At 35.0% G+C, this 21,788-nt stretch overlaps 1 protein-coding gene across 1 annotated transcript in view; it reads left to right on the top strand.

Moving 5' to 3' along the window:
* The window catches only part of LOC150110690 (WD repeat-containing protein 31-like), a 191,808-nt gene that overhangs the window by 77,819 nt on the left and 92,201 nt on the right, over nucleotides 1-21,788 (top strand). The window lies entirely within an intron of this gene.

The raw sequence follows: 21,788 nt of genomic DNA on the forward strand, positions 1-21,788 counted from the left end.
ACACACACACATGATCAGGATCATCATCATTATTGTCAAACTACTGAAATGTACCCCTTCAAGAAGTATAGATACTATGATAGTGCTACATGAAAAGTTAATAACACATTAAACAATTCATCCTGCTTCCATTTAGCTCAGAGACATCTCCCAAACCTTTTCTTGAGAAATTTCAATGTCCATTTATGCTTTGAAACAATAAGTAATATGGAGAAGAACCTAAGTGTTTCTAAATATAATATCGGTCAAATGGATTAAAATAGATTTAATAAGCATCATCATCACCATCAAATTCCTGATATTACCCTCAGGGGGGATCTGCAGTATATTATGATATTACTACAAGAAAAATGTTACACCATTACTAAGTTATGATCAACAATTTTCCTCCAAATTAATTTTTCTGTCAAGACTCTAACCTTTTCAGATCTTATATTTCTGTCTTCTAAGGCAAGTAAGGCACTTTTACTATATCAATCTACCTATATCTTAGTCTTCTTCTGAGGCCTTTTCCTGCCAACCTGGCAAAGAACACTTGTTTTGCTAATCTTGCTTCTCCCATTCTATTTAAGTTGTCATACTATCTAAGATTAGCTCTGCTAACACATTCTTGAATGCTAACAATATCAAGTTCTTTCCTAATAGCCTTGTTTTTAATATGATACTGCCATTGATGCCATCTGTTCAGTCCCCCTAATCTTTCATTTTAGAAATTAAGGACTTTAGCCATGTTATAAATAACTAATTTAATTTTCCGACATTTCGACCTTCATATAACAATTGTCTGTTAAATTAGGACATCATTGTTACTGTAAGAAAACTATCTATATGAAAGAATGTTTCTCTTATGTTATCATAAATAGAATTTAGCTTTGATGTAGTTTCTAAATAATTAATTTTTAATTTTATCTGTATTTTTTTAAATATTATATATATATATATATATATATATATATATGAAAGAATGATCATTAACTCGGTTAACATACATATTTTTATAAAGAATTGAATGACTAGAACCGAGATTTAAGTAAAAAGGTTTTAATATCAAAACACAACTAGTTTCGGCTTGTAACAGCCTTCATCAGGTGACATTATAAAAGAAAGAAAAAACACTAAAACACCGAAGCTTAAATAAACTATGAACATTGAACATCATAGAGAGTCTCTATACATAATTGACATTAAATCGTTGTGGTTGTATTTAAAGCTGTTCTTTCGTTAGTTGTATTGTTGGGAAAGTGCGTGCTAGTAGCATCTCGTGAACGCCAGTACATGATTACAGCTGAATGACAATCTGGGAGGTTGTAGCTCAAGTTATTATTTAGATGAACAGGATTGAAGATGATTTCTCTAGATTCCACGATTTTTCTCTCTAGTTCATCATTGCAACGGAAGATGTTAGTAGATTTTTCCCAGCAGACTTTGTGACTTTGGTTTTAATCATTAGGATTAGCCGAGAAAAGGATATGACTTGATAATGCACTGGCTCGCTGTCTCTTGTAAGTAATGTCCCTCATGTGTTCTTCCATATGCAATTCAACAGATTTGTCTGTCTGCCCAAAATAAGGAATATCACAATCACACAATATTTTATATACACCAGGGTATTTGAGTTGATGACAAGGTTTTGGGTGGCTTATTAAGAAACGGATCTTTGGAAGTGGAATGAACAAGGTTCTGATATTGTATTTTCTTAGAATTTTTTCTAATTTATGTGAAACTGTACTTATGTAAGGAATAGATATATTGCCTTTGAATCTATTTGTTTCTTCTGAGTGATGTCTAGGAGGATTAAGAAGGAATCTTTCAATGATTCTCTCGGAATATCCATTAACTTTGAAAGAAGTTTTGAGATGGTTTATTTCTCTAAGAAGTTCATTTGGGTCATCCAGAAGAGAATGGGTTCTATGTCCCAAGGTGGAAATTATTCCAAGCTTATAAGGAAGGAAGTGATGGGACTGACTATGCAGATATCTGTTGGTATGTGTGGGCGATCTATATATCGATATTTTGAGTTTACCAGAAGAGCGAGTCAGTTTGACATCAAGAAAAGGCAAGGAATTATCCATTTCAAGCTCAGCAGTAAACTTAATACTTTGATATCGGCTATTGAGATGTTCGAGGAAAACCATAAGGGAATCATGTCCATGGCTCCAAATAATGAAGACATCATCTACATAGCATTTCCAAACTTTAGGTGTTAAAATAAAGGAAGATGGGTAATCCTTTATCCCCTATACTCGTAAATATTTACTTAGAGGATTTTGAAACCAAGGCTATCTCTTCCTTTATTTTAACACCCAAAGTTTGGAAACGCTATGTAGATGATGTCTTCATTATTTGGAGCCATGGACATGATTCCCTTATGGTTTTCCTCGAACATCTCAATAGCCGACATCAAAGTATTAAGTTTACTGCTGAGCTTGAAACAGATAATTCCTTGTCTTTTCTTGATGTCAAACTGACTCGTTCCTCTGGTAAACTAAAAATATCGATATATAGAAAGCCCACACATACCAACAGATATCTGCATAGTCAATCCCATCACTTCCCCTCCTCATAAGCTTGGAATAATTTCCACCTTGGGACATAGAACCCATTCTCTTCTGGATGACCCAAATGAACTTCTTACAGAAATAAACCATCTCAAAACTTCTTTCGAAGTTAATGGATGTTCCAAGAGAATCATTGAAAGATTCCTCCTTAATCCTCCTAGACATCACTCAGAAGAAACAAATAGATTCAAAGGCAATATATCTATTCCTTACATAAGTACAGTTTCACATAAATTAGCAAAAGTTCTTAAAAAAAGTTTCACATAAATTAGCAAAAATACAATATCAGAACCTTGTTCACTCCACTTCCAAAGATCCGTTTCTTAATAAGCCACCCAAAACCTTATCATCATCAACTCAAATACCCTGGTGCATATAAAATATTGTGTGATTGTGATATTCCGTATTTTGGGCAGACAGACAAATCTGTTGAATTGCATATGGAAGAACACATGAGGGACATTACTTACAAGAGACAGCGAGCCAGTGCATTATCAAGTCATATCCTTTTCTCGGCTAATCCTAATGATGAAAACCAAAGTCACAAAGTCTGCTGGGAAAAATCTACTAACATCTTCCGTTGCAATGATGAACTAGAGAGAAAAATCGTGGAATCTAGAGAAATCATCTTCAGTCTGTTCGTCTAAATAATAACTTGAGCTACAACCTCCTAGATTGTCATTCAGCTGTAATTATGTACTGGTGTTCACGAGATGCTACTAGCACGCACTTTCCCAACAATACAACTAACGAAAGAACAGCTTTAAATGCATTCACAACGATTTAATGTCAATTATGTATAGAGACTCTCTATGATGTTTGTAGTTTATTTAAGCTTCAGTGTTTTAGTGTTTTTTCTTTTTTCTTTCTTTTATAATGTCACCTGATGAAGGCTGTTACAAGCCGAAACTAGTCTTGTTTTTATATTAAAACATTTTTACTTAAATCTCGGTTCTAGTCATTCGATTCTTTATAAATATATATATATATATATATATATATATATGTTAAAAATACCAAGCAATTTTAACATTTATTATACCCAAGGTAAAATACTTTCTACATACATACATACATACATATATATATATATAGGATGGTAATAAAATAACTTTCCCTCTTTGGAGGCATCTGTAACTAAAACCAATAAATGGAATGAGGCCAAATTTTATATTGAGACTTTTGAAGGCATGGGGAGATGATTTCTGCGGAAAAAAAGATTTGGTACCAAAAGTCGTCGATAGGAGAAATTTTGGCGCTGGCAGAGCTGAAAAGAAGTGGATAATTACATTAAAGGCCAATAAAATGGAATAATAACATTTCGACGGTGTAAGCGACAGATGCGTCACTCATTCCAGATGGGTATGTGGTGCGTTACAATGATGATAATAACAATTAAACTGAAACAACAATAACTTGCGAGAGACACAGAAATTAATGTAGTGATTGAACTCACAGGAAATAATGTTTCATTCATCAAAATCAGGGTCTCCTGGACCACATACATGATTTTCAATGTGCTGACCTTTCTTGTGTACAACAAATTGCATCCAGTGTGCGACATGCATAAAGAGTGAGATTGGATGTTCATAACAGCCCGTTTTATGTTCTCTTTCAAGACATTCAAGTTGGGAATGCCACCAACATACACAATGAATTTCGAATACCCGCACAGCCAAAAGTCACATGGAGTGATGTTCGGGGATCGAGGCAGCCATGCCATCTGAAAGAACTGACTGATCCTAAGGGCCACTATGGCATTTCACTGTTTAAGGTAAAACAACTTAACAAGGAAAGCACGCAGAGGCAAGGTAGGATGCATTGAGTGTCCTAAATAAATTGAGCACAATTCGTCAGTCATTCAAATAACTGCCTGAACATTCCCAATCCCTTTTTAAGTGGAATTGGTGGAGCTGCTGTCACGTACGCACAGTAAAATTTGCATAATCCTTTTTACCTGCATTTACTGAAAATATTTGACTGCTTTCGGCTCTATCAGCACCAAAATTTCCCCTATTGGCGACTTTTGGTACTAAATCTTTTTTTCGTGGAATTCATCTCCCTATGCATTCGAAAGTCTCAATATAAAATATGGTCTCATTCCGTGTATTAGTTTTAGCTACAGATACCTCCAAAGAGGGAAAGTTAATTTATAGCCACCCTGTATATATAGATGTATATATTCATATGCAGATTTACTCGGTTTAACATGTTTATTAATTTAATTTAAATGACTTAACACCGTGATAATAAATAATAAGATTTAATGAGGACACTACTAGTTTCGTCAGTGGGTAAGTAAGGCGAAGAACTTCTTTGATAATTTGCCTTACTTCACCTTACTTACCCACTGTGTCAACTCAGACTACTTTAGATTCGAGGACAAGATCTTTAAACAAAACTCCGGACTAGTTTTGGATAGTCCGCTTTCCCCGATGCTAGCTAATATATTTCTCAAAGACTTAGAAAAAAAGAAATTTGTTTGGCCACACTAAAACCTGGCTCTGTTATATCGATGATGTTTTTCTTATATGGGAACATGGCCTAGATAATCTTTATATAGATAATTTATAGTTTTTTTTGGTTCATCTAAATAACTTTCATCACAAGATCAAATTCGCCTATGAGTAGAAGTTAACAATTGTCTTCCTTTTTTATACATAAAACTATCCAGGTGCTCTGATGACATTAATTTCAATCTTTAGGATGCCAACATATACAAACAGATACCTTCATGTATCCTCTCACCACTACCCTCCACAGAAAGCATTATTTCCACCCTTGCACATCGGGCCAGATCCTTATTATCAGACGACGTAGGGCTTCAACATGAACTTAATTTCCTCAAAATGACCTTTCTTAATAATGGTTTTACTTCAAAAAGTATTGAAAAAACTTCTTTTTCACTGTCGTCAACAAACTAATGAAGATTCTGCTACCTCAGAGCTTACATCTCCTTGCCTTTCATTAGTTCCTTCTCCCCCAAACTGGCTTAAATTTAAAAAAGTTCAACATCAAAACATGTTTCACTACTTTACCTAAACTCTGTTCTATCCTTAGTCAACCTAAGGAAAAAATTACCATCTTCAGTTCCCAGGAGTATACAAGATTATTTGTAATTGTGGAAAACCTTACTACGGACAGACTGATAAATCTATCCTTCTCCGTGTTGAAGAACACAAAAGAGACATTTCCTATAACAGAATCCGAGCCAGCGCTCTTTGCCAGCCAAGTCTTGTTCTCTATAAACTCTGATGAAGGCTTCCAACATCAAATAGAATGATCTCAAACTTCTAATATTCACAAATGTTCACAAATGTTATGATGAACTTGAAAGACGTATTCTTGAATCAAAAGAAATTACCCTCGATTCAACCCACATGAATAGCAGCCTTAGCTACAGCTTGCCAGATTCGCATAGCTCTGCTGTCCAGTGCTGGCGTTCTCGCGATTTCACATGCACGCGTAAACATACAGCTGGAACTGTAGCGCGGACTTTAATTTAAACTGTATTACAGTTTTTCGTCGATCTGTTGTTGTTATTATGTAATGTTTCTGTCGGATTATTTTGTATATTTCTTTGCACTTTGACACCTGAAGAAGTTGGATTACCAACAAAACTAGTAGTGTCCTCATTAAACCTTATTATTTATTATCTTGGTGTTAAGTTATTTAAATTAAATTAATAAACATATATATATATATATATATATATATATTATGTTTTCACTAGAGGTCATTCCAGTAGAATAATTTGATCAAATCATTGTCTCTTCATCATACTGTGTGAAATGTAACTCAGCTTGTCTGTGTATATTTGTATATACTCCAAATGATGACCTTAATATGAAGGTTGAAATGTCAGGAAATTAAAATAGTTATTTACAACACGGTTGTAAAGTCCATAATTTCTAAAATGAATGCTGATTACTGTGTAACACTAAAAGAAAGGATCCCCCAATCTTTCTCTCATATCTATGGTCTTCAGTCTTTGATCAAGTGTTTTTTCTTTCTAGCCCAGCTCTCAAATCCATAAGTTAAAATTGGTTTGACACTGTCTTGTATATAGCTAATTTAGTGTTTTGACTAATTTCTTTCTTTTTCCATATAAATTAATTCTGCTGACTTCCTACCATACCAGCTTTACTAATGCCATTGTCTATTTCCATATTTAATTTGCTATCTTCACTAAGAGTTATACGTAAATTGCTGAAATGTTTTACTTGTTTCTATAAGTTTTCCATTCAATTGATGCTTTCAAGTTTCTGCCTATTTTCATTGTCTTCATCTCTTTATTGCTGATTTTCATAATAAATTTATTACAACAATTATTCGGTTTAGTCAGGGAATCTTGCAGACTTGTATTGGATTTATTCAGAAGTATAAAATCACCTGAATAAAGTAAAGAGATAAGATCAACATTGCCAATTTTGATATTAGAGTTAATACCAACATGAACCATATAGATTATGTGTACCCTTGTCGCACCTGATTTAACATCAAACCATCTTTTTGTACCTCCTTCAATTCTAACTATTGGCTTACAGCTTAAATAGACTATGTATTGTTTGATATAATGTCTCATTTACACCATATAACTAGCATTTTGAGCAGCTTTTCTCTTGGCAACTTGTCATATGCCTTTTCCAGATCTACGAAACTTAAATACGAATACAAATCCTTGATATATTCCTAAGATTTCTCATCCCTTTGTTTTAAAGTGAAAATCTGATCCTGACAACATCTATTATCCTGAATCAGCTTGTTTTCCACCAAGCTTCCCTTGCACAATTTTTCTTAGCTGTTTCTGAAGTATGCCTGCATACATATTACCAGGAACACTCAGTAGAGAAACACCTCTGCAAATCTCATATTCAATTTTATTTCCCTTTTTATAGATGGTACTATGAGATCTCTACTCTCTTCATCTTAAATTTGACTCTCTGACCAGACCTGAATTATGCAATGAAACCACTGTGAAACTTTAATACCTTCATATTTGAGCATTTCTGGTCAAATTTCATATACTTCAGCTGCCTTTCCACAATTCACATTTTTGGTGACGCTTTCTACTTCAAGTATGGATATGCATCCTGTTGGGAGTTTTCTACTATAAATGCTGATATTGCTTGTTTCATTCATCAGTCTTTCAAAGTACACTAGTGGCCAAAATTATTATTATTATTCCTGACACCTCCAAGGAGTCCAAAGACTCATCGCAGGAGGACACCTACAACTGTCTTACCTGATACAGCTGTCTCAACCACTACACCAAACCTCTACTACAAATCATCTCCATCAACGGCATTTACTGCCCACCTCCACCACAGCTAGTATTTTTTTGTCTGTAAATTGCGTGTGTTCTGAAGGGCCGATCTGAAGGTGAGTTAGCCGATAAGATCGGCTAACTCACCTTCTATTGAAAATTGTCCAGATAAAGATTCGACGATAATCGAACTTAGGCCTATTCCAATCCAAGGGCGCAACGTACCGTCATTCTTCCAATTGCGCTACGGAGGCGCTTGTTTCCAAATTGTGGAAACGTTTTGGAAAAAATGTATTAACTTGATGGCTTACAACACCACTTTTTTTTTTTGGTGTAATACCATAAAATTATATATCAATAGAAAGATAATTTATCAAGAATGTAATGCAATAACTTTTATGAAGGATTTTTTTATTAGAACAGCAGTTATAAAGAAGAAAAGTGAAACACATGGAAAAAATGAGATATACAAAAATTGTCACAGTGTGAGTTAATACTTAGTTGGGTAACCTTTAGCATTAATTATGGCCTTACAATGCCTTCCCATGGAGTGAACCAAGTTTTTAGTTCTGCAGCTGTTATATTGTGAAACCAAGATTAAATTATTGCTTCTATTAATTGGGTTTTATTGGTGGGTTGCTTCTGACTAACAAGTTTCTTTAGTCGGCTCCATAGATTTTCAATCGGGTTAAGGTCTGGGCTTTTCCCAGGCCATCCCAGCAGTGGAATATGATTATCCTAAAACCACTTTTTTGCACACAGAGGCAACATGACATGGAGCTGAATCCTGTTGAAATATAAATGCTTCATTATCTTGGAAAAGATCACGTGCAGAAGGCTTCAGTTTGGACTCAAGTATTTCATTTTATTTTTGGGCATTTATATTCCCATTAATCACGCAAATTCTGCCCATACCTTTTGATGTCATATAACCCCAGATCATAACACTAAGTGGATGTTTCACAGTAAGTGTAATGCAATCAGGATGCAAATCTTCTCTGATTCTTCTCCTTACTTATTTTATGCCATCACTACCAAACAGGGAGATTTTGGTCTCATCACTCCAAATAACACTGTCTCATTGTTCTACTTTCCAGTTAACATGGGATTTAGCCCAGTTTAATCTTTTCAACCTTTGTTTGAGAGATAAAAATGGATTTTTTCATGGAATTCTAGCATTTAGACCAAATTCCTGCAGTCTGCGTCAAACGGTCCTTGCACTCAACTTCACATTGTATTGTGCCATTTCATCACCCAGATGATTTTCTTCTGTCACGTAGGCACAGTCTCTCAATTCTTCTATCATCACTTGCTGTTGTACACCTTTTCATGCCTTTACTAGTCTGGTTTTGTGGTGACTGAGTCTCCTTATACCTCTTCAAAAATTTAGAAATGCCACCTTTGGTTAAGTTTCCACCAATTTTTCTTCTAATTTCTTCATAACTGTAGCCTTAAATAGTACTATCACACTTAATAGTATACTATTTTACATCACTTTCTGGGTGACCAGTCAACTCTTTGCACCATTTCTTTAATTTTATTATGTTTTACAAGCTCACTAAATAAAAGAACACAAAAAAAAAACCAACCAACTTGATAGCAATCACATAACACACTCACAGATGTCCTCCTCTCAGCTCCAATACATGACATCAATAGCTGAATCCTACTGTGACCTTATTGGCTCATTGCCAAAACAAGATGACACCTGATTGGCTCTCTAAACACTCATGCTCATTGGCTACATTCAAATGAAGGAAAGCTACTTCATATCAACCTAAGCAAGTTGTGCTTCTTTTTTTCTTGTTATTTGGCTATAACCTTTCATAGAATACAGATAATTGAACAGACTTTGTTTCATTACATTCTTGATTAAATTATCTTTCCATTGATATATAATTTTATGGTATTACACCAAAAAAAGTGGTGTTATGAGCCATCAAACCTCAAAAATACACTTTTTCCAAAAGGTTTCCACAATTTTGGCCACTAGTGTAATTACTCTAGACATCTAGAACATCTTCAGTTTTCATGTCACCTGTATCATCTTTGATTCATATTACAGTACTCTTTCCTCCATTTCTCAGCATTTTCAATAGCCTCCAGAAAATTTTGCCACCTCTCTTATATTAATATTCTATGTTCTTACCAAAGTCTTCTCATGACTTTTCTTTAGCTAGTTTTACATGGTGCTTCACTTTCTTACATTTATTTCTGTATTCTCTAAAAGCACAAACTGACTTATTTGAATGAACTTTCAATATGCTTTCTTCTTTTACTTGACTGCTTCTTTAACTTTCTGAGTCCACCATGGATGAAGAGTAATAATGTTCTGATTTTGTATTCTTACAGACAACCTCACTGCATGTAGCTGAATTAGTCAATGTTTTCTTTAGGACTTGCCACAAAATCTCCAATGTTTGGTTCTTGTTTTCAAACTCTCATTTTTTCCTGAATGATGTTTGTGTATTCTAGTATAAAATGAACCAAAGTTGCTTAACTTTGGTTCCTTTTAAAACTTCCTTACACATTATTACTCTTCTTTACAATATGAAATTCTGTTTTATCCTGCTCAAAACTAAATGGTGATCACTTGCTATTTCAAATCCTCTGTATACTTCTGTGTCCTGAACCAGTGAGAAAACATCACTATCAACTATAACAGTTGATAAGACTTTTCTTATTTCCTGCATCTTCACACGAATTTTTGCACATTTTTATGTTGGAACATGATGTTAGTAATAACTAGTCCATGTCCTGCCCAGAAATTCAGCAGGCACTTACCATTATTATTAGATTTGCACTTTTTTCCAAATTTTCCCAAAGCATTTCTATATGTTTGGTAATTATTTCCTACTCTTCTGTTTAGATCTCCAACAAGGATCAATAATAAGAAATGCTTTGGGAAAATTTGGAAAAAAGAGCAAAGCTAATAATAATGGTAAGTGCCTGCTGAATTTCTGTGCAGGACATGGACTAATTATTACTAACACCATGTTCCAACATAAAAATGTGCACAAATTCACCTGAAGAGAAGATGCAGGAAATAAGAAAAGTCTCATTGATTGTTTTCCTTTTTCATTGTGTCTGCTGCCTTTTCTAATGTATTGAAAAATTCCTCCATTTCTTCCTTAGTAGAACCCTCCTTGTGGAAAATAAGCACAAGTAAGTCTCATTGTCCAGTTCCCCATTCTGACATTTGCTCACATCACTACTTGATATTGTCTGCCATTGAAGAAGATTATCCTCGTATTTAGCGTTGAATAATATAGCTCAAACAAGAAATGGACAAAGGAAAAATTGATATCATAGGGCTCTGTGAAGTCAGATGGGAAGGAATAGGTGATTTTTATAGTGATGAAGTAAGAGTAATTTACTCAGGTGGAGATAAAAAGGAAAAAGGAGTTGCACTTGTTTTTAATAAAAGAACAGCAAAGAGCATCATTAGCGTAAACTGTCTGAATGACAGGATTATGGTGGTAAAATTGAAGGCTGAACCGGTGGACATAACAATAATGCAGGTATATATGCCAACAAGTGACCATTCAGATAGAGGAAATATATGAACAATTACAAAAACTAATTAAGGAAGAAAAAAAGAAAAGACTATATGATTATAATGGGAGATTGGAATTGGAGTTGTAGGAGAAGAAGAGGATGGGAGTGCAGTAGGAAGATATGGACTAGGTAATAGAAATGAGAGAGGGGAAAGGTTAGTGGAATTCTGTGAAGAAAATAAGCTAATAATTACGAATACTTGGTTTAAAAAATCTAAGAGAAGACTATACACATGGAAAAAACCAGGAGATACGGAAAGGTATCAAATTGATTACATTATAGTAAAGCAATGATACAAGAATAGTGTTAAAAAATGCATGCACATATCCTGGAGCTGATATTTACTCTGACCACAACCTACTATTCATAGAAATAAATGTGAAACTGAAGAAAATAAAAGAAGCTATGAAAAGGAAAAAATGGAATTTAGAGAAATTAAAAAATACCAAGGAATTTGGAAATCGATTGGAGAAAGAATTAGAGGAAACAAGTTTTGTCAAAACTGAAGATCCAGAAAAGAAATGGGAACAAGTTAAAGAGAAAATAAAGAAGATTGCATAAGAAATTGGATATGTAAGAGCTAAAAGAATAAAAAACCTTGGATAACTAATGAGATGATTTCTCTAATGGAAGAAAGAAGAAAATGGAAAAATAAAGACATCCCAGAAGGGAAAATACAATATAGAACCCTGAATGACAGATTGAGAAGGGAATCAGAAAGAAGTAGAGAAGATTGGCTTAAAAAACAATGTGACAAAATGGAAAATTATGAGAGAGTGGGAAGGTGTGATCTTTTATATGAAAAAGCAAGAAGCATGAATCACAAGAGAAATGGAATTCGAGCTAGAGGCATAGAAAATAAGGATGGAGAAATTATAACTGAAGAAGATAAAATCCTAATGAGATGAAAGGAATACATTGAAGATCTATATAACAAGGAAAATAGACCAAATGAGTTGCCATTAGAAGATATAAAGAAGGTAAATGAAAATGATCTAGGCACAGATATTGCCAAGACAGAAGTAGAAATGGCCATTAAAGAACTAAAATGTGGAAAGGCAGATGGAATAGATGAAATACTTGCATCTATTCCTGAAACAACTTCAGAAGAAAGGAACTGAAGAAATAACCAAAATAATAAATTTAATTTATAACAAAGGAGAACTACAAAAAGATTTTATGACCTTAATATTTATACCTGTACCAAAGAAAAGTAATGCAGTGAACTGCAAGGATTTTAGAACAATCAGCCTCATTTCTCATACATCCAAAATATTTATGAGAATCCTAACACAACAATTGCATCTAAAGTGGAAGAATTTCTTGGAGAAGATCAGTTTGGTTTCAGGAAGGGTAGGGGAACAAGAGATGTGATTGGACTGTTAAGAATAGTAAGTGAAAGAAGCCTGGAAGTGAATAAAGAAGTTAATATCTGTTATATAGATTTTGAAAAAGCTTTTGACTTTGTAAAATGGAATAAGATGGTGGAAGTAATGGAAAAGATTGGTATAAATTGGAAAGACAGAAGGCTAATTATATCACTATATGTGGGACAAACTGCCATAGTGAGAGACACATATGGTACAACAGAACCAGGTATCATTGGACGAGGAGTAAGACAAGGCTGTCCTCTGTCACCAATTTTGTTTAATGTGTATTCCGAAGCAATGTTAAAAGAAGCATTGGAGAATTCGGAAGAAGGAATAAAGATTGGAGGTAGACAAATCTGAAAGCACACCCCAACTCAACATCACCAGAGTTAAAGATCAGTACTATCAACATAAGAAGCCTGAATGAAAAAGAAATGGAGTTAGCTGAGGAATTAGATAACTACCAGATCGACATAATAGGGGTGACTGAAACAAAAAAGACAAAAACTGGTGAGTTCTGTCTGAGCAATAAATACAAAATGTTATATTCAGGCAATGACAATCAAGGAAAAGAAGGAGTAGCCATAGTATTCAACACAAAATATGAGGCTAATCTTCTTGAATGGCAGTCAGTCTCAAGTAGAGTAATGTGTGGCAAATATGAGAATGGGGAACTGGACAATGAGACTTATTTGTGCCTATGGTCCCACAGAAGGTTCTACTAAGGTAGAAGTGGAGGAATTTTTTGAGGCTTTAGAAAAAGCAACTGACACAATGAAAAAGGAAAAATTGATCCTTGTTGGGGATCAAAATAGGCAGAGTAGGAAATGATTGTGAGACATACAAAAATATTTTGGGAAAATTTGGAGAAAAGAGCAAAGCTAATAATACTGGGAAATATCTGTTGGATTTCTGCTCAGGACATGGACTGATTATTACTAACACCATGTTCCAACATAAAAATGTGCACAAATTCAAATGCAGAGAAGAGGCAAGGAATAAGAAAAGTCTCATTGACTATGTTATTGTTGATAGTGATGTTTTCTCCCTGGTGCAGGACACACAGTGTACAGAGGATTTGAAATGGGAAGTTATCACTATTTAGTCTTGAGCAGGATAAAATTGAATTTCATACTGAAAAGAATAACACGTAAGAAAGTTTTAAAGCGAATAAAAGTTGAGCAGCTCTCAGATGCGAACTGTAGACTAAAATACACAAAGATTATTGAAGAAAAAATAAAAGAGTTTGAGAACAGCAACCACACCTTGGAGATTCAGTGGCAAACCTTGAAGAAAACCCTGATTGATTCAGCAAGAGAGGCATGTGCTGAGGTTGTCTGCAAGGATAGAAAAATCAGAACTCCATAGTGGACACAGGAAGTTAAAGAGGCAGTGAAGGAAAAGAAGAAAGCATATCAAAAGTTCCTGGCAAATAAGTCAGCTTGTGCTCTTAGAGAATACAGAGACAAATGTAAGAAAGCTAAACACTGTGTAAAACTAGCTAAACAGAAGTCATGGGAAGACTTTGGTAAGAACATAGAAAATAAATATCAAGAAGGTGGTAAGATATTCTGGAGGTTGTTGAAGAAGCTTAGAAATGGAGGAAAGAGTGCTGTAAAAGGAATTAGAGATGATAAAGGTGACACGAAAACAGGAGAAAAAGATATCTTTGAAGTATGGAGAAATTACTTTGAAAAACTGCTAAATGAAACAAGCAATGATGACAACACAGTGGTAAAAAACACTGACCAGGCATTCAGTCAGGAGTACATATCCATACTTGAAGTAGACAAACCCATCAAACGCTTGAAATGTGGAAAGGCAGCAGGAGCAGATGGAATTTATTCAGAAGTAAATTGGATAGAAACCTAAAGAAAAGACTAATAAAATGTTATGTGTGAAGTGTTGCCCTCTGTACAGCTGAAACTTGGACATTGAAGAAAAAAGAAATTAAGATTTTCTAAAGCTTTGTGATGTGGATTCGGATAAGGATGAAAAATCAAATGGACAGATAAAATAATTAATGAAGATGTCTTAAAAAGAGTACAATGTTGAAGATAAAAAGAAGCAAGGGGAAACTGGATCGGGCATATTCTGAGAGGGAATGGAATAATCAGAGATGGCATCGAAGGAAAAATAGATGGAAAAAGACCCAGATTTTGGAAAGCTTTGTGATGTGGATTTGGAGAAGGATGAAAAAAATCAAATGGACAGATAAAATAACTAATGAAGATGTCTTAAAAAGAGTAGAAGAAGAAAGAAGTCTGTTGAAGATAAAAAGAAGCAAGGGAAACTGGATCGGACATATTCTGAGAGGGAATGGAATAATCAGAGATGGCATCGAAGGAAAAATAGATGGAAAAAGACCCAGAGGAAGAATAAGAAAAACAATGGTAGATGACATGCTGAATGGAGACAGGTACACAACCTTGAAAGAGAAGGCTCGGAACAGAAGAGCGTGGAAGGAAAGTTTTTGCTACTAAAATAACCTGTTCAATTGCAGAATACTCAAGAAGAAGAAGAATATAGCTACTTCTGTAGCTATATTCTTCTTGTTCTTGAGTATTGTTGCTTAGAAAGAATTCACCTAATTTTTTCTTCTTTGTTTCAGTCACAGTCATGCCTGTTATGTCTATCTGGTACTTATCCAATTCTTCTGCTGGTTCTGTTTCTTTTCCATTGATGCTTCTTACATTGATAGTGCCAATCCTGAACTCTTGGGATGTTGCGTTGGAATGTGTTCCACTATCTGACTTTGCACTCTTTGCTCTGTTTCCTGGAACGAAAACAAATATGGACCTTTTTTAACTGCATGACACCCCAGCTGGCATGAAATTCATTCATGTTTGCCATCATTTTACATTGTGGTTTAAGTCAATAAGAATACAATTTGGTCAGCTTAATCCCAAATTTTCAGCACATCCTTATGCATTCAGTATCCAAGAAGATACCTAACAGGGTGCATCATGAGGAGGTAAGGATTGGACATCAGGTCAGAAGTTCTGATCAATTCTCTGCATTCCTTAAAAGGCTACGTGGAGGTCTCCTCCCGGTTATACAGATTTGACTGTATAACTGTAAGCATATTGAAACAACCACAAAACCTATGCAGTTTTTGCAAAGCATAAGGTTTTGAAATTTGGTAGGCAACAATGGGATGCAAAAGTTTGCACTCACTGGGAAAATTTTGAAGGAGGTCAAGAAGATGTGATATCTGAGAGTGGTGGACAAGAGCCTGAAGTTCAGGGATCATATTGCACAAGTTGTGAAGTCTTCACATCATTATGGCAATGTTATGGAGGACCTTAATATGGAGAAATAATTAGGTTATCATAAGGCCTTAATTATGCTTCATATGGATTATTGTGTACAGATTTAGTCACTTGGTTTTCATGATGATGAGGATATATCAGAAAAGGTCCACAGAAGATTATTATTATTATTCAGGCCTCCATGGAGTTAAAAGACTCATTGCAGGAGGTCCTTCCTAGGAAACACAAAGTCTGTCAAGACTCATCGTAGGAGGTCCCTCCTAGGAAACACAAAGCCCATCATACCACTCCTTAAACTCATTGACTGTTCACACTTTCACCACTCTATCAGGAAATGCATTCCATGGTTCAACCATCCTCCATGCAAAGAAACCACTCCTCATCCTCTTGCTCACAGTTTTCTTTCGTAACTTCCAGGGATGGCCCCTTGTCATCACTCCTTCCTGCTGTTCAACCAAGTGAAAGAACTCCCCAGTGTCAACCCTGTAACCACCTCTCAACAGTTTAAAAGTCTCAATCATATCACCTCTCCTTCTTCTAACCACCAAACTCTGCAATCCACATTCCCTCAGGAGCAATCCTCACGACTAACATTGTACAGTCCTGAAACCATCTTTGTTATCCACTTTTGTACCCTTTCGACAGTTAATTTATCCCCTTCAAATCCTGGGGACCAAATCTGAGAACAATAGTCTAAGTGTGGTCTGATCAGGGTCTTATACAACGGAATGATAACTCTTTTATCTCTGCAGGTCAGCGTCCTTCTCATTATTGCAGCAATCCTCTGTGTTACCTTCACCATCTTTGCAATATGTCCCCTGAATTTCAGGTTTCTATCAATCATCAATCCCAGATCTTTTGTCTCCCCTACTTCCTCCAGTATAGCTCCTCCAATAGAATATGCAGCGTCCCATCGATGTGTCCCAAACCTCAAGACTTTATATTTTGCTGCATTAAACCGATACCCCTCCCAATCATTTGCCCATATGTCTAGCTTATTCAAATCCTCTTGCAGGGCCACCACATCTGCACTATTACTAATAACCCTTCCCAGCTTCACATCATCCACAAACAACTGAATATCCCCCTGTAATCCACTGACAATGTCATTGATATGAAGATTGACTAAGGTGATAACTGGTCTTTGAACCGTGATACAAACACGGATTGAAGGAATGCAAATTGAAAAGCTTAATAAATAGGAGGTGGAGAGGGATATGATTGAGTCTTTTAAGTTGGTAATGGGGTTGTTACTGGCTTAGCATGCAAGAAATTTTTCATAAAATGGGAGAGAGAGAGAGAGAGGTAAAACAAGGATCCATCCCTGGAAACTGAGCAAGAGTATGCAGCAGGTTCTTTGCATGGAGAGTGGCTGGTGAGTGGAATTCATTATCTGAGAATAGTGAATGTGGACACATTGAATGAGTTGAATGAGTTTAAAGCACAGTTTGTTCCCTAAGCAAGCTGTGCAACAGTGTGTACCTCCTATAATGAGTCTTTTCACTCCATACCACTGTGATGATGATAATAAAAATAATGAAAATTTTATATTATTACTAACTTCATATTAACAGTTTTTTTTCCAAATTAGTATGTTATCTGTCAGGACTACAGCATTGTGAGATCTTATATTTCAGTCACTGCATCAGTCCACCTTTCTCTGGGTCTTTTACCTGCCATCTTGGTATAAAACACCTGATTTTTAAATTTTTTCTTTTTTATTCTGTTTAAATTACCATATCACCTGAAATTAGCTCTACCAGCTTATTATCGAATGCTAATGTTAAGGTGTTTTTTTTTTTCATGTAACTATCACCCACAAACAATTTTTGTATAGACTGATATCTTGATTTTTAATATGATTCTGCCATTCACTCCCTTAATTTTTTTCAGAATTCTCATCTCTCTCTTATCCAGTCAGTGGTCAACTATTTTATTTCTAACTTGGCTCTCAGATCAATAAGTTAAAATAAGTTTTGAACGTGGTCTTTATGCAATCAGTATTTGACTAATTTTTCTCTATTTCTTACAGATTTATTCATTTTGCTCCATACAGTACTGGGATTCATTATGCTATTATCTATGTCTATATTTAATTTGCCCTCTTCACTAAAACTTTTGCCTAAATAGCTGAAATGTATTACTTGTTTTATAGATTTCCCATAGGATGCAGATGATATTTTCATTGTTCCTGCCTATTTTCATACATTATACTTGACAAGAAATTATATTTTGGTTTTAATCCTATGCCTAAACATAAAGATAAGCATAAATGGTTTGAAATTGTTGGATCTGGTAATAGCATCAGAAGATCTATCTATAGCTATAGTAGCAACACTACCTTTGATTAGGGAAAGTGACTGTACAGTTTTCTGGGAGGTTGCTCAACATGTGGAATTCTCAGCCAAGAAAGAGTTTATATGGAACTTCAAAGCTGGTGATTATGACATACTTACAAGGAGTGAATCTGTCAGTATTACATGGGAAGTGGTTAGGGATTGTTTGAAAGAGGTAGTATTCGACTGCACATCCAGGGTTAGGAGGATAAGCCAAGTAGGGATTATTATGATTCAGGTTTCCATGGAGTCAAAAGACTCATCGTAGGATGCCCCATTCTAGAAAACAAAGTCTATCATACCACTCCTTGAACTCATTGACCATTCCTGCTATCACCACTCTATCATTATGGAAAATTATGGAGACAACTACCATGTTAGAGCAAAACTTTAGTTTAATATAAACCAAAATGAACACTCGACGTTTCGACCTTCATATCAAGGTAATCATCTGGAGCATACACATATATACAGAGAAACAAGCTGCACTACAATCTACTTGGTTTGCTAACGTTACTGACCACAACCGTTACAACAATAATTGACCTGACCTCTGGTGGATAAAAATAAACACCTTTGCTACATCAAAGCTAGAGTCCTGTTATTATTATTATTATCTATTAGGTTACAAAATTAAATTGGGCTGGAGAGCAACATGTTTTTTTTTTTTTTTTAATAATAACAATCATATCATAATATAATAATATGATAAAATAATAATAATAATAATAATCTCCAAAGCTGATAAAGGGAACACCACAGTATTGCTTAACCAAAAGGATTACACAGGTAAGCTGAAAGCTTTATTGTTAGATCGGGCTACTTACCTTCCTATCGAGTACAACCCCACCAACTCACAAATTAGAAAACTCCACAGGCTCCTTAAGAAGGTTACTTCTTGGCTTGTGGAAATCACTAACAAATTAAAACCATTTAACTCCATTCCACCCCTGTATTTATGGATTCCCAAAAATACATAAGGAAAATGTGCCATTACGTCCCATAGTGGATGGCATTGATTCCCCCCACATACATACTATCTAAACATTTGGCCAAAGCTCTCTCACACTATACTGGCAACACACCTTCACACATAAAAAACTCAGCCCACTTCAAAGCCAGCATAGAAAACACACTGACATAATGGTCAGTTTTGATGTCTCCTCCATATTCACAAATGTCCCACTCAAAGAATCCTTAGAGCTAATCCAAGCTAAATTTCCTCCCGATATCACAGCCCTTTTTCAGTTTACAATGAACTCAGGCTATTTTGTTTGGCAAGGAAAATTCTACAAACAAATAGAGGGGACAGCCATGGGTTCTCCACTCTCCCCACCCTTGGGCAACTTTTATATGGAGACTTTTGAAGAGAAAGCCTTAAACTCTTCCCCACAAAAACCAAACATTTGGCTTTGCTATGTTGATGACGTGTTCACTATTTGGTAAAGAGCAGGTACTGATCTGTACCTGCTCTTTACATCATACAAAAACCTGGTATGAAAGAAAATTTAAAGAAGCCTGTGAAATTCTGATTAACCTCCCTGATTTTAGCAATAATGGTGGCATAAAAATTCCAAGAATTTGGATCGCACATATTCAGTCTACTTAGTATCTAGCATACATTAGGACTTGAAGCAATTTTCAGCTCATATTGGAAACTATTCCATACTAATTAGTTGAAATTTATATGTGTAATCACAGTTTTTTTTTAAATTATTTTATTTTTATTTTATATTTCATTACCATACATCAGCTCTCTCTCCCCAAAACTAGCCAAAATGCTTCAGAAATTCAACATGAGAACTTGCTTCATTACGTTTCCTAAACTTCGATCCATACTAAGTAGACCTAAAATGAAACATCTTCCTACTCAGTATCCAGGAGTCTATAAGATTTTGTGTGATTGTGGCAAACCATACTACGGCCAGACAGCTAATTCCATCCTTTTACGCATGGAAGAACACCAAAGAGACATTTCCTACAACAGAACCAGGGCCAGCGCTCTCTCTAGTCATGTTCTCTTCTCTATCAACTCAGATGAAGGCAGCCAACACCTCGTAGACTGGCCACAAACTTCTAATATCCATGTGTGCTATGATGAACTTGAAAGAAGAATAGTTGAATCTAGAGAAATATCGCTTGATTCATCTCATATTAATAACAGCCTTAGCTACAGTATTTCTGATGCACACATTGCCACTGTCCAATACCGATGCACTCGTGTCAGCTCACGCACGTAGTCAACTTCATTTGGAACTCAAGCATGCATTCCTGTTTTTAAATGTACTTGTGTGTTTTATACTAGATCTGTTAATGTATTTTATCATGTCTCTGTTATTTTTTATTTAATTCTTTGCCTGTGATACCTGAAGAAGTTGAATTTTCAATGAAACTAGCGTATCTTAACATTAAACTTTTCTTTCTCGGTATAGAGTCATTTAAATTCTTTTTTACATATATATATAATTTGCCATGATGAGGTAGAATGCCGCATTGTAGAGTCAAAAGAAATCACTTTGGACCCTCTTCATATGAACAATAATCTCAGTTTTAATTTGCCTGACTCTTTCAGCTCTACTATCAGATACTGGAGATCGCGTGGTTCCACACACGCACAAGTGTACAACAATAGAACTTTAACACGGACTATAGCACAAGTTCATAACTGTAATTTACAGTTGAATATCATTACTTTATAATTGTATAGCTTTAGAGTGTCTCAATGTTTCTTTCAGTGTCTTTTAATATCTTTCTATGTTCTTAACGCCTGATGAAGTCAATCTCGACGAAACATGTTGCGTTTGCAAATAAATCTCAATTTGTTATAATTCTCAGGTTTATAGTCAGTTTATATTAAAAATGAATATATATATATATATATATATATATATATATATATATATATATATATATATATATATATATATATATATATATAAACAAACATGTTGCTCTCCAGCTCAATTTAATTTTGTAACCTAATAGATAATAATAATAATAATAGGACTCTAGCTTTGATGTAGTAAAGGTGCTTTTTTTTTTTCCACACCAGAGGTCAGGCCAATAATTGTTGTAATGGTTAGTCAGTAACTTTAGCAAACCATGTAGATTGTAGTGCAGCTTGTTTCTCTGTATATATATATATGTGTATGCTCCAGATTGATGACCTTGATATGAAGGTCGAAATGTCAAGTGTTCATTTTGGTTTATATTAAACTAAAATTTTGCTCTAACACAGTAGTTGTCTCCATAATTTTCCATAATGTATTCTGATCACTGTGTAAGCATGAAAGAAAGGGCACCACTATATCAGGCAATGCATTCTATGACCACCCTCCATGCAAAGAAATCATTCCTCACCCACTTGCACAATTCCTTTCATAACTTCCAGAAAGATGTTGAAAGTTCCAGAGATGGCCCCTTGTCCT

Source organism: Typopeltis vanoorti, chromosome 1 (assembly GCF_054136105.1).
Source record: "Typopeltis vanoorti isolate ZY-2024b chromosome 1, IOZ_Tvanoo_1.0, whole genome shotgun sequence".
Lineage (NCBI taxonomy): Eukaryota > Metazoa > Arthropoda > Arachnida > Uropygi > Thelyphonidae > Typopeltis > Typopeltis vanoorti.